The sequence below is a fragment of the Pinus tabuliformis genome, chromosome 2_2 (genome assembly GCF_031772625.1).
Source record: "Pinus tabuliformis cultivar Carrire ecotype Pingquan chromosome 2_2, CPIR1, whole genome shotgun sequence".
Lineage (NCBI taxonomy): Eukaryota > Viridiplantae > Streptophyta > Pinopsida > Pinales > Pinaceae > Pinus > Pinus tabuliformis.
Window position 1 is genome coordinate 1,315,348,710 of NC_142300.1, and position 16,581 is coordinate 1,315,365,290.

Genomic DNA, 16,581 nt, shown 5'->3' on the forward strand with positions numbered 1-16,581 from the left:
CCTCTCCATCCTTGTTGCCAAGATTGGGAGGGTTGTCCATATTCATATTGATTCCCCTACTGCCAATGCTGAGAGTGACCAGTGTTAGGATAGGAATATGAATGTGTGTTATAACCAAAAAAATGTGGTGGAGATTCAGGAACCATACCTGCACTTACTTGAGGCCAATTCCTTCTTGCTCCCATAGCATGTAATGATTTGGCTTCAGGTTTTCCCCCCTCCAATACAGCTTTCAGCCCAGGTATAGAGGGACATTTATCCGTAGCATGGTTATCTGCACAAATTGCACATTTATTAGTTTCTTTAATATCTATAGGACATTCTCTTAAGGGATTCTTTCTTCTACATTTACGATAGAAAATAGACAATATCTCTTGCTCTTCTACAAGTTTTTGCTGAAACTTCAAAGAGTATTTGTTTACTAACAGTATTCATTATTTCAATTTTCATATTGTCCATTTTGTTTTCTAATCCAATAATCATAGCATCAGTAGATTCAGTTTTTCTGTTTTTATTCGGAATTCCTTTACCGGATCTATATTGATTCCTCAAGAATTTCCTGCATAAGTCACATATATGATCAAAAGTCTTTTGAGCAATATCCCCTCATCCTAACAGATTTAAACTATTTCTAGCATAATCAGTGAGCCCTCATAAGAAGAAGGTTCTAATGGTACTTGGATCAAACTTGTGCTTTGACCTTTGAAGCATATATAGGAATCTCTCCAAGTAGTCCTCTAAATTCTCATCACCATTTTGCACAATAGTAAATATTTCATCTTGAATATCTCTAGTTTTACAATATTCCCGATATTTTGACAAGAACACTCTCTTCATTTTCTCCCAAGAAGATATAGTGTTTCCTCCTAGTCCCATGAACCAGCGGAGTGTTGCGTCCTTGAGAGTTGCAGGAAACAACTTTAACTTCTGGGCATCAAATGAATAATCATAACTTCTACACAAAATATCAAACTAAAATAAGAAAGAGTCTAGGTCTTCATGTACCTTACCATAAAAATGAGGAAGCGCTAATGGTGAGATGTTTTTCATTTGTACTTGTGTATCAGGATCCACAATCGGAAATCCAAAAGTGGATTGTTCCTCGCTTACCTGATTTTCACCACTTCCTTTTGCATGGTCTTCCATATATTCCATTATTTTTCTTCCACCTAAACCGCTCTCAACAGGCTAAGAAGGTTGACTATGGATTCCAACAATCCCCTTCTTCCCCTTTATGGGTTGTGTCACACCTGAACCACTACTACCAGGGCCTAGGTGGACTGTTCCTACGTGATGAGTCTGAGTTTGTTTGGACTTTCTGCCTGCAAAATAAGGCCCAATATGAGTTTTGGTTTCAGATTTGTCAGTGTTTCTTTGGCCCCTAGTGGGCTTCGGACCCCTACCTCTTTTAGGCATTCATTTCAAAAAATGACAAACGAAATTCAAATAAAAACTGTAAGTTTCGAAAAGTAAATTGGCACCTATAAATTCCTTCAAACAATAGAAGCACACTACAGAAAAAATAATAGCAGACTTACCCCTATTGCAAAAAATGGAAAATCCTTACCAATTCAAATCGCTTCCCCGCAATGGTGCCAAAATGTTGGGTGCGGGAATTGTGCTTAAGCAAACTCATCAACACTTAATTGTCAACCCGAGGGTTTCGTAAACTTAGATGAAGCACAGGCAATGCCAGAAATGGTATGAAATTTTCCTATCTCTAATCCCACTTCTTCAAGGGAATGCTTTGCAGAATCAAACATAAAATAATGGGAAAGGTAATTGACACCAAAGCAACTCTAGTGCTGGAATGTAAAAGACAATTTGCATGTAAATCAAGTAAAGAAATTCCACACAACTGAAACAATCTTAAATGTTTTAATTAAATTCTATGTTCATCTTTAGATGGATGGCTAGTAGTCTGACAAGTTGGCCCTTGCAGAATTATGTCTTCCGCCCTTGCAGAATTATGTCTTCCTTCTGATCTTCCTTCCACAGAAACAACCTATCCTTGCATTGTTACAATATGCTTGCACTAGTGCAGGTACAGTATCTCTGTGCAAAAGTATATGTGACCTTCCTTACTGAAGAATTATGTCTTAGTGAAGGTGCTCTAAGTGTAAGGGCTTAGAGCACTCTGTTTCTGTGACAAGAGACCAGCTCTTGCACCGAAGCAAAGCTTCCTTCACCTAGTTTCCAAATTACTTTTGAAAAGACTAAAAGATGTGCTGAACAAGAATTGCAACTGTGAATGAAATTCTGAAGTAAATTATCTGTGAAAAAAGAAATGCTTCAATTCATTAAACCTTGCAAAGGAAATAAACTTCATGAAATAAAAGCACTTCAAAAGAATCAAACAGTAGTTTAAGTGTTTTTCATTTGTTAACTAACTTCAGTAATCCATTCAAAGATTCTTATGTTCTTTGCAAGTATAATATGTTTATGATGATTTTATGCAACTGCTTCCAGATCCTCTTCAAGATGTACTTTTAATACTGAAGACAGTTACTAAGTTAATGATTCGTTCACTTGCGTAATAACTAGAAATAATATGTAGAGAAGTGATTCACTGTTCGCTGCAAAATAATTATTAAACCAAAGTGCAGGTAACAACATGCACTGGTGCAAGAAAGAGTTCCTTGCACGATCCGATCGAAAACGAGTTAAAACAAAGATTGAGAGTAAAGGAAATGCAAGAAATATATTTCATAAACAAACTAAACACCAGTAACTCTCAAATCGCGGATCCGTTTCACACATTAGCTACAAAAGATATTTTAAATAAGAACTTTAAAGATAAAGATTAAAACTATAACATCACACAGCTACAAACAAAATATCCACACCTTCATTCTGAATAACAGAAGAGAGATGGGTAAGCCAACCAGCTCGTTCCCCTTCTAAGGAATGAAAAATATAAGCACTTCAAATATACTTCAAAGATAAATTCGACGTTGTGTATGCAAATCATGGCAGTTTTCTTGTATTACTCGATTCAGAAAATATACATAATAGAGCAGTCGAACCTCAGAGTTGAGGGGATAACCAGATTACATAAAACAAAATTACAATCGATGGTTCCTGACTAGCCTCCTCCTACCTATATCTATATTATATATATCCTTTTGGCTCTAGCTATTTTCTCTAATTACAGACATTTCTTGTTCAGTCCTTTCAAATGAACGGACTTAGAAACCAGAATTACAAACTTGGCTAGCAGTTATAATACACATGAATCTTGCTTGGCTATAACCTAACTTTGGAAAATATTCCCCGATTGTCGCCACCTGTTATCCTGCTTCAGTTCATCAATAGCTAAACTTGGAGTCAAGGATCGAGACCCATCCTCATGGAAGGTTTGGCTTCTCAGAAATCTCAGACAGTCTTTGTGGCGGTGTAAGAATCTACCTGCACTAATCATACTCATTCATAATTAATACTAAGTTCCATGATTACTCTAGGAAATTAATATGAGTTACAAGAGATATGTAAATAGGCATGAAATCCATATAAAATGATTAATAAAGTGTTGTAATAAATCTTAATATAAAATATGAGCATGTGCAGGAATGGGTAACTATCTTGTACTAGTGCAGGAAAGAAGGGTCTTTTATTGAGATAAAACAGAGGTTGATTTTGATGGAAATGGGGTAGAAAATAGGGCAATTTAGGATACCAACAGTAATTTTGGTCTTTTACTATTACCTAGTGGTAAATACATTAGGTAAAAGACTTCATCAAGTCAAATGAATCAGTTTCAATGTAATTAGGGAGGAGCACTTAGAGCTCCTATACTCTAGGTATCAGTTCAGATTTTAGTGGATCTCTTCCTCAATTAAGGGATTCGACCCCTGAGGATGAGACAAGGTTTTTTTGATGTCTATATCATTCCCTTCTTCACTCTTGGAAGAGGTTGGACTCAATTGGATGTTTTACTAGTGATCACAGACACTATTGTAACAGAATTTGGCTAGTTTTAATAGATGAGTTGCAGCTATTTCCTTGGGATAATTGTGGTATGAACATTTAGAATTGTTTCTTCTATGTCTCATATGTTTGAATGTGTTTTTTATTCCAGGAATCATTTCATGTCTATTTTGTGATAGTTTTCAAGTTGATGAACAGAATTCATGAGTTTTCAAGCTCTCTTTTGGGGGAACTTTCATAGTCTGTAATCATTTCTTCAGTTTAGGAAAAATTCATGTGTTTTCATGATTTTCCTAGCTCCTCATCAGTCTAATTCATCCCACACAAATATCCTTAAGTGTTAGTTTTTCTTCCTACCCTACCCCTTTGAATATTTGCAATCATATCTCATTTGCCTTGACCTAGTTCTTGACCTAATCCTCATCCAGCAACCCAATCAAACAAACAAAAACCTCTGCACTTTATACCGAACATGAAACCCTAATCCATCTAGCCCTCTTGGCTGTGATTTTGTGGAGAGAGCCCTCTTCGGCTTGGTAGGGCTAGCTACCAAGTCAAAAGATTGGTCTGTGGTTACCTCAGTTGGACTCTTCCTCAGCCTTGGAGATCCGGAGGAGTGATAACACACCCTATGTGTCATTCACCACTGTATATGTATATATTATATTTGGGTATCTATTCATAGGGGAAGGATGAACCACTTTCCCTGTACACAACAAACTTAGGGGAAGGATGAACTACTCACCCTCTTCACATCGAACCTATGAGGGAAGGATGAACCACTCATTCTATAGTCGCACATAGATCCAAAAAGTACTCCAATACCCTAGGAACTCCCAGAGCTAAATGTTTAACTGGGACCCTCATAGTAGGGTTGTTCCATGACTCCCAAACTCTGCCTAAATGAAGGTAAACTTGACCTTACCAAGAGGCTTGTAACAATTTTAGTAACCTTCTTATCCGTCCTGAAATTATGGAGCTTGATTGCTCCCCATTGTACCATATAAGTGGTACCTGATGTCAATATGCTTGGAGCGGTCATGGAACATGGATTCTCTAAAAGGTGAATCCCACTCTAATTATCCCAATATGCAATGGTGGTTTCCAGCACATGCTCAAATGGCTCACTAAAGAGCTTCCTCAACCAAATGTCTTCATAATAAGCCACGGTTGTTGCTTTATACATTCAACCTCATACTTCAGTCTTTGATACATCCACGAAATAAAAGTGGATCCCAAGAGATATAACACCTAGATGTGCTCTATCCATTCACCACACTGCCAAGCCAGCCAACATCGAAATATCCATGGAAATTTAAATTCCCTGCAGTGTACCTCAAACCATAGTTAATTGTATCATAGAGATATCTCAATAAGAAAATGTCCAATATATGAGGCTTAACCATAAATTATCTCAAATTCTTTGTAGCATGGCATATGTCTAATCAAGTTTTTGACAAGAATACCAGGGCCCCCACAAGTTGTCTATATCCAGGTCAATAGCTTCTCCATTTTATCAGACCTTTAAGATTAGGAATAAGTGCATTAAGGCTAGGTATTTCAACATGACTTTAAAATCCAACTCCCCCGTACACTAATAAATGAGAGGATCATCATTTGTTAGACACATATCATCAAAATTTGCATCTTCACAAACCAATCATCATAGCTTGACCATAGCTCCCTCTGAATATTGAGAAAGTGACCTTGCCCAAAACATAGCCATGAAGTCATTTTCAACCTGCTACCTTTCCTATCATTAATCCTTTGGTCCATGTGCCAAATTCATCCAATCATAATCATATATTTTTCATGCAACTTCTCAAGTAACGAAGATATATTGAATCATCATCAATTCATTAGCTCATAATAAATTGTCATGTCTTCCCCTCATCAACATCCTTTAACATGGCCCTTTCCACCTGTAATAATCATCGGGTAAGAATCGTCATCAAGCCACTCGGTCCGGGATTCTATGGATTCCTCTGAAGTCTTACTTCACTTGGTCATATAGCCTTCAACAATGAGTTATGAGACAACTAAATCAGCAAGCTTCTAAGAATCTTGCTTCAAATCAGAGAGAAAAACCATGAAGAATCATCATGGCCCTTCTTCAACGAGGGCAAAGAAATCCTCTCATGAGATTATCCAAAACCAGATACTTTATTTCTTTATTGCTACCAATGCATCAAAATATCCAATCCATTATAAGGAGGTCCTTCTCATCCAAGCATCTGTATCCATACAACCATTATGCATAATATCCTGGATTTACATATCAAAGTGCCTAATGATCTAACCAAAAACAAGGTCCTCTCAGTTCCCTCCTTCCAATTCTTTCTTCATGAGGCACTTACAATGATCATTAACAAGCACTACCAAGCATAATATGTGATAACAAAATCATGAGATCAAAATATCAATATAGGGTTTCCATGCAACAGTGGAGGATGGAATCCTAGGGTTTTTAAATACAAACCCTAGACCTAAAAATCAAATCATCATCCTTATCAATCATTATAAGTGATCCAGGAGGATCTTGTCAGTCCAGCATGAGCGGAGTCTTCAGTGGTTCAAAGTCGAAGTGATCGTCAAATGATCATGGTCGATGAGGTCTTGAACTTTATCAGCTTCATCAGTTTTGTCGTCAACATTCAGTGTCTGATATCTTGAGCTTCAACAATAATGTTATGGTTGTCAAGTGTTGGTTTTCATGATGATATGGTTTTGTACTTGGTCATCGACATGGGTTTGTCATCCGTTGTGCAGGGTTTGGTTGTTGACATGGGTTTTTCGTCATGTGATGTTTGTCACAAATGTCGCTTCATGACAGAAAAGGTGTCCATGGGTTTTGTTATAAAAAAAAATATGATTTAACCTAAGTATTAGCTCTTCATCTAAACTCATTAACCTATCCAAATCCATGTATCAAAATGTCATAACCATAACCTACACCTAAGACCCTAACCATAACCTAATGCATTAAATCCGAAGTCCTAACCCTCTCGGAATATGACATAACATTACAAACAAAACCTATGATAAAAAATGCATTACAAAACTATATTAAAAAAAAAACATTGCATTGTAATTCATAAACCGCAGTCCCTAACCGCGTTGGAGACCGCAGCGGGACCGCAGATGTGAACACCACTCACAGTTTGGCATTCACCGCAGTGGATAACAACTCTTAACCGCGTCAGGAGATAAACTGTAGCATGTGAGCAGTCGCAGTTACTGTGGCGGACTATCGAGGTCGCAGTTCACTGCATCGGAGTCTGCGGAGTAAACCTCGGCATGTGACCGTAATACAGCTCACCGCACAGTCAACCGTCAATAGGCAGTAGACCATCGGCACACAAACAGCGAGGCATATCAGCCTGGACACATGTGATTTCACCCTCCTCCACCCGGTTAGCAAACAACTAACGACTTTCGATTTATATTAAGGTCGAAATGTGGGTTTTCAATGCAGTTTTGGTGCTATGTTAATTGAATGACCTTGTAACAAGCTCCTAAGGTGGCCTTGCATCATTAGACCAAACCCTAACTTCAGAGTTCATACTAATCTTAGCTGGGGAGACCTCAAATGTATTTGAAACCCATTAAATACACCAGTTTGTTCATGAAGAAGGCATTAGTGGTTTTGAAGTTTTGTGTGCAGATTCTGGAGGTTATAGGTAGTTTTGTTTCTAGTGTAACAGGAGCATCCGAAGTCATTGGGAACCATGATAGGTGTTGGAAAGCTATTTCAGATATATTTCTTGTGACAATGACCAGAAGTGCCTGCGTGCATAATCAGTCAGGTTAATTTTCTGTGTAATCGACATCCTCAGATTCAATCCTAATAAAGCGGGTGCCCATCTTGAAAGCGGACCCAGAGACGTAGTCCATCAGGGACGAACTCCGTAATCAATCTTGTTGTCTGGTGTCGTTGTGTTTTTTATTATTTTCACTTATGTTTGCATCTTGCTTATGTTTCAATTCTGTCGTCAATTCATTCATTTTCAAGCAGTTCACACGGTTAAAGCACTTTAAGTTAACATTCAATTCATTGATGGAATTAATCAATTCTACTTTAGTTTAACATATGATCATTTCAGATCAATAAGGGTTTATCATATATGACCCTAGATCCTCCACACACCCTACAAATCGAGAGATAGGGTTCTCACGAGGGAACTAGTGAAATAGGGTAAGGGTTTTCATTTGGCTAGGGTTTCTCATCAACCATCTGGGGTTATCAAAAATAACAAACCCTTCTATCATATAAACATCTAATCCTCTATCATTTTTTATCCTTAGACAGAAATAACATATATTATACATACCTTTTTCCTTCATAATCATAAGGGTTGTTGCAAGGGCCTGCACCAAGTTGCCATGTACTTGTTCTCAAAAGAGGACACTTCCAAAGTTGCTCATATTGCAACCTTTATCACCATATTCTTTCTTAGCTTCTGAACTTTTATCTACTTCAAGACTTCCTTCTGATTATGACTCATACAAATATTGTCTTTAATGTTGTTAGTGATCAACAAGGTTCTTCAGGGATTAGCTTTCCATTTCTCACTATTATATGATACAAGAAAGACTCCTTTCTCTGCCAGTAGTTTTTCCTAAAGGCTAGACCCTAGGTCTAAAATTTTGAACTACCTTTCAAAATGTGTTTTGAATGTTGCTATATATATAATATTCTTAAAAAGACAACTATACTTCAAATGAGTACCCTAGTTGTAGGAAAAAAGTATTTTCAAAAACAATATGTATAAATGCCTTTGATGATCACATAGTCCAAATTTATACTCCACGGGTCGGATCTCTAAGAAAGATTATATTGAATGACTATATATGTCTTAAGGTTGTGCACATTTACCACACCACCTCATTCTCTTCATCTGGATTCAATGATCTTCTTCCAAACTCGGATTTCATGTATACATAATTGAGGCTTTCAAGTATCTAGACCTGTAGAATAGGGTTGTGATTTCTTTGAGGTATAGTGACCATAGATCAGCTCCCTTTTACTATTCAAGATTCAGAACTATTCTTCTCTTCCACAAGAGTCTCAACTCCTCCTTGGGTTATTAGGAATTCCAAATAGATATTCCAAGCTGGCCTTCAAAAAAAAATATACTAAGAGGAGGACTTGGCTTCTCTTCTTGTAATATGAAGCTTCAAGTCAAGACATTTATGCCTAGAATTCAAGGGGGACTCAGCTCCATCTTTCCAAGGTGACTAAAGTCACTCTTCCAACCTTCAATTTGGACACAATATCATTTTAGTGTATCATTATTCAAGAGTTCTACTTGTAGTTTAGGGGGAACTTATTCTTGCACACACAAGGTGTGATATACAAAAATTTGAGCTTCAAACTCAGAGTTGCACTACCCTTTTCAAGGGGATCAAACCTTCATATGCTAGAGGATTAGCCTTCCAAAACAGAGGTTATAGAATCTAGACTTGTAGGACCTTGGACCAATTCGAATTGTTGGTTTCTTTTGTTAGCTATAAGGACTACTTCAAACTCACAAAGATGACCCTACCCTTTGTACCTCTGTAGATAATTCTAGGTTAAGGAATTATGCCAGAGCATCTAAAATGTTTTGTTTTGTTTTGGATTTTTTGAGGACCAATGCTCTAAACTATTAAACAGGTGTAGACTCTTAATATTTATGATATATTAGAAGGGTTGATTCTTCACCTTTAATAGAATTTAGATTTGAAAGATGTGTAAGGTTTAACTTAAGAAGGTATATGATCTATTAAACATTCAAAAAACATTTAACTAATCATATATATGTGATGGGTGTAAAAACAGCCAAACAAAATACATTTAAAGCTAAATAGGAAGTGACAATTTAAAGATATAGAGGAATTAATTAAAACAGAAAGTTCTAATTAACTAGTCTCTGTAATTGATTATAACTCCACAGGGGTTTTCAGATAGACTAGTATTCAGTACTATCTTACCCAAATTTCCCATTTATTTTAAACATATGCAGATTTAACAAAATGAAAATATAAATAACATAGAAGTACTCACAGGAACACAAGTTGTTTCAAAATGAATCCAAAATCCTTCTATTAATCTCAGAAAATAACTTCAGAGGATTACAAATCTGCTTTAAGAGTTTATCACAAGGGTTCAACCCTTTATACTTCGATCTACAAAGTATTTATACAACTTTCTTGAAAATATCTTGATTTAAATATCAAGATTTATTTACAAATATCTTAAAACTGATTTACAAAAATAGAACTACAAAATAGGAAATATTAAACTGCTTGGACATATTTGCACAGAATTCGAGGCTTCTAGTGATGGCTGAGCTGAAAAAGTTGATGTTTTGTTTCTCTTTAAAATCATTTTTATTTTTTGCTCCTAAAAATCTACATCTTGTTGCTGAAAACTTATTGTCTGCTGCTGGAAACCTATTGTTTGTTGTTGGAAACATGTCATGTACTCAATATGAGTTGGGATAACTTTTTCCATCTTTCTTCATCATGAATGGAATATTTGATTAATTTTCTATAAGTTTCATCCACTTCAGTGTATTTCTGAAAGGTGGGTTTGACTATGAACAGATGTTTGATTTCATGCTTTATTAATAAATCAAAACTCAAACCTTCAATAAAGGCCTTTCCTGTAATAGTCCCCTTAATCTTAGAAAATCTAGATTTGTCTATAGCTATAGAATGCAGCCTACACTGGTATTCTTCAAGGGGAACCAGACTGTCTCCCATTCCTCTTAAACTTGGAAGTCCTTTTTTATGAAGCACATTAAACTTTTTATGGAACTTCTGAATGCTAGCTTCTAGATTATGGCATTTATTTTCTAATTGCAGCATTAAATTCCTTTTAGTGAGTATCCTTCTTACTTCCAAAATGGTTTCAGTTTTGTCCTCAATATCATATTCTTCCAACTCTTCTCTTGTCTTTGAATTCAAAATCTTGATCAATGTTGTTGCATCTCCTGGTTTTTGACCCAGGTCTTTCTTTACTTTTGCAATTACCTCCTTTGAACTTTCTAATAATTCTTCCTCCTCAAAAATAATTTCAATGGAAGGCCATAAATTAGTCATAGACTCGTTAATATCCAGCCAAATATTTTCTTTGGCTTTTGCAATGGTTTGAGCGATAGCATACTCATTTTCTAGAGTCTTTATTCTCTGAGTTAGTCTATGATTTTTCTAAAGCTATGTTAAGTAAGCATTATCAGTTCTTAGCTTCTACTCCTGGAGATTGTTGAATTGAGCCTTTAGTTTTTCCATTTCTTAATCTTTTATAAATAAATCTCCCATTGATTTAGCTAAATTAGTTATTGAGTATGTGGATTGTGTTTCTACTGTTATAGTCACTGCAATAGAAGTCCCTGCAATAGGAGTTGTTGAAGTGCTTGCAATAGAAGCTGAAGTAGGAATAGTTGTCACATCAGCTTGTTCTTCTCCCTTTACTAGATTTTCTAATTTGGTCTCCATCTTCTGTATTTGTAAATTTTGTTCCACAATCATTTTAAACATGCTCTCCTTTTCTTTATCTAACTCACCAACTTCTTTGGTCTATGGATATTCAGTTGTAGGGAGTTTTAGTTGTTTTCTTAATGCTTGAATATTAGTATTTTTCCTTCTGATCATTTCTTTGGCAGTTTTAACATTACTGGGATTATATCCCAATTAGATTACCATATATTCTAAGGATTTTATCTTGGCATCTTTGGCTAGGGATGATACCTTTTCTAGCTTTAGCTGAGACTGAATATTGTTTAGTGAAACTTGCAACTTAGATGTTGTCATTGTTGAGCTAGTTAAGGTGGAGTAAATCATTTCCCCATATTGCTTGTGTAGATCAATTTGGTCAATAGGATGAATCTATTTAGTATCAAAAGTAAAAGTATATTTTTTGTAGTCTTCTACAATCCTAGGACAAGGAACCTTAGGCTCTAAGAGGGCCATTTGAAACTCTCCTTTATCAATGTCCAGTGTAGAAAGAAGCCTGTGTTGGGAAGTTGAAGTTTGCTTCCAAAACTCAGAATAAGTGGTGGCCTTTAGTGCTTCATTTTTCTTCTTGATTTCCTTGTATCTAGAAAAGATATTTGGTTCTGTTGTAGTATGAGTTAGCTCTCTTGTTTGAGTTGTTTCTAATGGGTCTTGAGTGACTGAAGATACATGAGAGCTTGAGAAAATTTCCTCAATCCTTGGAAATGTTGCAACATGGGGACCTGTGAGAACCAATGTGGTATGTTCTTGTGAACTTTCTTCTTGAAATGGCTCTTCAAGAGGATTATTCTTCTTCTTCTTTTTATACATTATGAACTCTGTCTCTAGAACTTTTGAAATTGAAGGGGAAACACTTTCCCTTGTCCTCTTAGCATGTTTTTCCATGGAATTGGAGTTTGTGAAGTTGTTGAAATGAAAACCTACTCTTCTGCTTCCTACAATGTATTTTCCTGCCAGTCCCCTTGATTAATGTATTGTTCAATCTATGGTCTGGGAGTGTGTGCATAAGAAGTAGCTTTATGTTCTACCCCTAGCTTAGAAATAATCCCCAAGGGATCACAAGACCAAGTAAAACTTAATTTGAATTTCGTTTGTTTCAGAAGGAGATATACTTCCTTTGTTGTTGCTCTAGTATTGTAAATAAAGGGTCCAATCTGAGCTTTTAACTTAAATTGAGATTTTTTCTTAGCTGATACAAAGTGCAACTCATCCATATTCATCATCTGCCTTATATACTCTAATGAAAAAATCCTAATTGGTACAAACTTAGCAGTTTATATGGAGGAAGCTCACATCCATATACTCTGATCTCTGTGTAGTTTTGATACAAGTACCAATCTCCAGTCTTTGTCTGCTCACTGAGGTGGAGAATTCTCTTGATTTCAGGGGAAATCCTAGGAACAACATCACTATTGAGCAAGCATGAAACCATATATAAGAACTGATTGGTGTAATCACTGAAGGAAAATTCATTGGTATTCTTCCTTACCAAGGAAGTCCAACGAATTACAGATTGTGGATTACCTTGTTCATCTAACTTCTGTAATTGAAACTGGAATTTAATTGCTTGATGAAACAAGAACAGGTATACAAGAACTGATCGATACTTAAAAGATCCTTCTATAGAAAACTTCAAGAACTGATCATGTATTGCTTCTGACAAAAATTCATTGTAATTGAAGATCATTGAAGGTTTTTCACCTACTGAAAACACTGACAGAAATCCTAGAATAATTTCATCAACCCACTGATCAGTTGGATAACCTAATAGACAAGAAACTACTAAGACAACATGTCTAGTCATTTCTGGGAACATTGAAGAGAGGTTTGGAGGATTTGTTCTAGGTAATTTTGCATTTTCAAGTAAGAATATCTCAAAGATCTTAGCTCTTTGAGGGAAAGAGATTTTTTTATAGATTTCCATGAGTGAATCTATAGAAAAGGGTGCAGAGGGGATGAAGGTTTTACTCAAAGCATTTGGCATATAGACTCAGGGGATATTATTAACAAAACATCAATGTTTTGAGCAATAATAACTCTTTGAATTGGAATGTATCTGAAATGGCACCAATTTACAAATTCTAGAAAGAAATGGATTTGAGGGAAAATGAATTGAGGCAGGAAGGAGTCCCACATGCTCAATTCATCGCTAGCATCAAAGAATTTATGTTCGACCCAATTGTGCAGTTCATAGAAGTCGAACTCACATTGGGTATCAGAAATTTTATATTCTAGGTCGACTAAGGAAAACCTATCTAAGTCTACGACAAGGGGCATCATTGGATTTTCTTCAACCATTTTAGATTTTCCTTTAGAAGACATACAATTAAGCAAGGGTTGTCAATTACCAGGTGATTAGTCGATTGATGTAGTGATGAAGGTTTTGTTTTCGATGCGGGTAGTACTGAACATGTGCATGCAATTGGTAAATGGAATGCGTAAAAGAAACGGAGGTAAAAGTATGGGTTTTAATTATGCATGGGGGTTTTAACCGTTTGCATGCATGAGTTACTGATGAGGGAATCTTCAGTTATCCAGAGTACACTAGTTGAGTGCATGCATGCATCAACTATCTGATAACTCACAATTAGTTCCTCAAACAGTTTGGAACTAATTTAACTGGACTTAACTCAGTAAACTGAGCTAACTAATTACAACTCAAATATAACTCAATCTTATCTCCTTAATTAAGGGATAATCTCCTCAATTTAAGGGATAACTATTGCATAACTTCAGAAAGACTTCTAACTTGAATTACTCCAACTAATTAACTCAAGATGAATTAATTAATTATTTTCAAACAGCTGGTGAGACTAAATTCGAATTTTAATTCAATGACAAATTAAAATTGGAATATTCTTGTTGCCACATTTCAACATAAGTTCTAAAGGCTTTTAAGGCTTGCACAAGAGCTTAGGCTCGCTTTTCAATGATATCATATTTCAGCTCAGCATCTCTCATTACTTTGTTGAAAAAGGCAATAGGTTGGTCATCTTCATTATCATTCTTTGGCAATAAGACAACAATTAAGGTAGTATCAGAGGCAAAGGAGAAAATGCTAAAGGGATTTGAATAATCAAGATTGGCTAGTACTGGGGCTTCAGAAATAGCTTTCTTTATCTATGTAAAAGCATACCTTGCATGCATTGTCCATTTGACTTCATGATCTTTCTTTAGCATATCAGTAATATCCTTGACTATCTCAGCATAGTTTGGTATGAATCTTCTCAAAAAAATAATCTTTCCTAGAAAATTTTGAATTTCCTTTTTATTTCTAGGTAGGCTAATTACCTCAATGGTCGAGACTCTTTTTGGATCAATCACTACTCCTTCCTTTGAAATAATGTGTCCAAGTAGCTTTCCTTCCTTTATAGCAAACATAGATTTCTTTGGATTGAGTGAAATTCCATATTTCCTGCATCTATCAAAAACCTTTCTCAAGTGTTTTAAATGTTTCTCATTAGAACTTGAAAATACAGTTAGATCATCCAGATAAATAACAACAAATTTGTTAACCTTACCAACAAATGCTAGGTCCATTGCTCTTTGAAAGGTAGCTCCTGCATTGGTTAAGCCAAAAGGCATTCTAGCATACATAAATGTACCCCAAGGAGTTGTGAATGTTGTTTTTTCCCTATCTTCTGGACTTACCAATATCTGATTATATCCAGAAAAGTCATCCAACATTGAAATTCTATTGGAGCAATTGATCTTGGGCAATGGATAATTGTCCTTTAAAGATAGTTTGTATAGGTTTCTAACGTCTACACACAGTGTTATTTCACCATTTTTCTTCCTCACAGGTACTAAGTTTGCTATCCAATCAGAGTATCTTAAGGGAACGATAGTTTTTGTATCCAATAATTTTTTAAGTTCTTTTTCTATAGTTGGAAAAAAAATTGGATTTATTCTTCTCAATTTCTATTTGAAAGGTTTAGCTTTTGACTTCAGAGGAATTTTATATTCAATAAGAGTTGTGTCATAGGTTTTAAGTTCTTCATATGACCAAGCAAAGACATATTTATAATGTTTCAGAAGATTACCATATTTGTCTTTTGTTTGCTTAGGTAATGATGCTGAAATTTTTACATTTATGATTTCTTCATTGGTTCCAATATTACAATCTTCAACATCCTCTTGTTGTGAACTTGATAATAAAGTTTTTGAAACATCATTGTTATCAAAAAAAAATTAAAGAGAAATTAAACATTTTGGGATGTAATTATTAGACCACTGAATGATATTATGATCAGCGATTTTATGATTTACTTGTGAAGTTTCATTTTCATTATTTGACTTATGTTCATTGATTTGTTCTTCAATTTGTAGAGTTGAAAATTCATCAATTGCTTGTAAAAAAATCTTTAATTGCTCATCATCTTTGAAAATTTGTCAATGCTTAAGATTGTCATGAATTGAAGGTTTGTACTTGACTTGAATTTGATATTGCAATTGCATTGGATCAGGGATTCTGAAAGAGCTAGCAGAGACTGCTAAATAGTCTGCATAAATGTTTTCATCTCTAGGGATTGTTGTAATGTTAAAAGCTTGAAAGTAATTATCCACAGAATCACATACCTCATTTCGATAAAATCTAAGCCTATGATGTTTTACTTGGCATAGATTTCTTACTTGTTTTATAATTAATTATGAGTCACTGAATACACCTAAGTTTTGGACTTTCAAACTTTTAGCTAACTCTAGTCCTAAAAGTAAGGCTTCATATTCTGCTAAATTGTTTGTAACATCAAAGTGTAAAATCTTATCTAAGTCTATGGCAGGGGGCATCATTGGATTTTCTTCAACCATATTAGATTTTTCTTTAGAAGACATGTTGAATTTACAATTAAGCAAGGGTTGTCAATTACCAGGTGATTAGCCAATTGCTGCAGTGATGAAGGATGTGTTTTCGATGTCGGTAGTACTGAACATGTCCATGCAGCGAGTAAATGGAATGCGTAAAATAAATTGAGGTAACGGTATGGGTTTTATTTATGTATGGGGGTTTTAACCGTTTGGAGGGATACCCGTTAACAGGAGCGGGACATTTATTACGGGAAAGCAACGGTCGAGGGGAAAATGAACAGATAAATAATGGTTAATCAGTGAACAAAGGGGAGGTGGACAGATGGCAAAGGCGGAGTGGCTTTTATT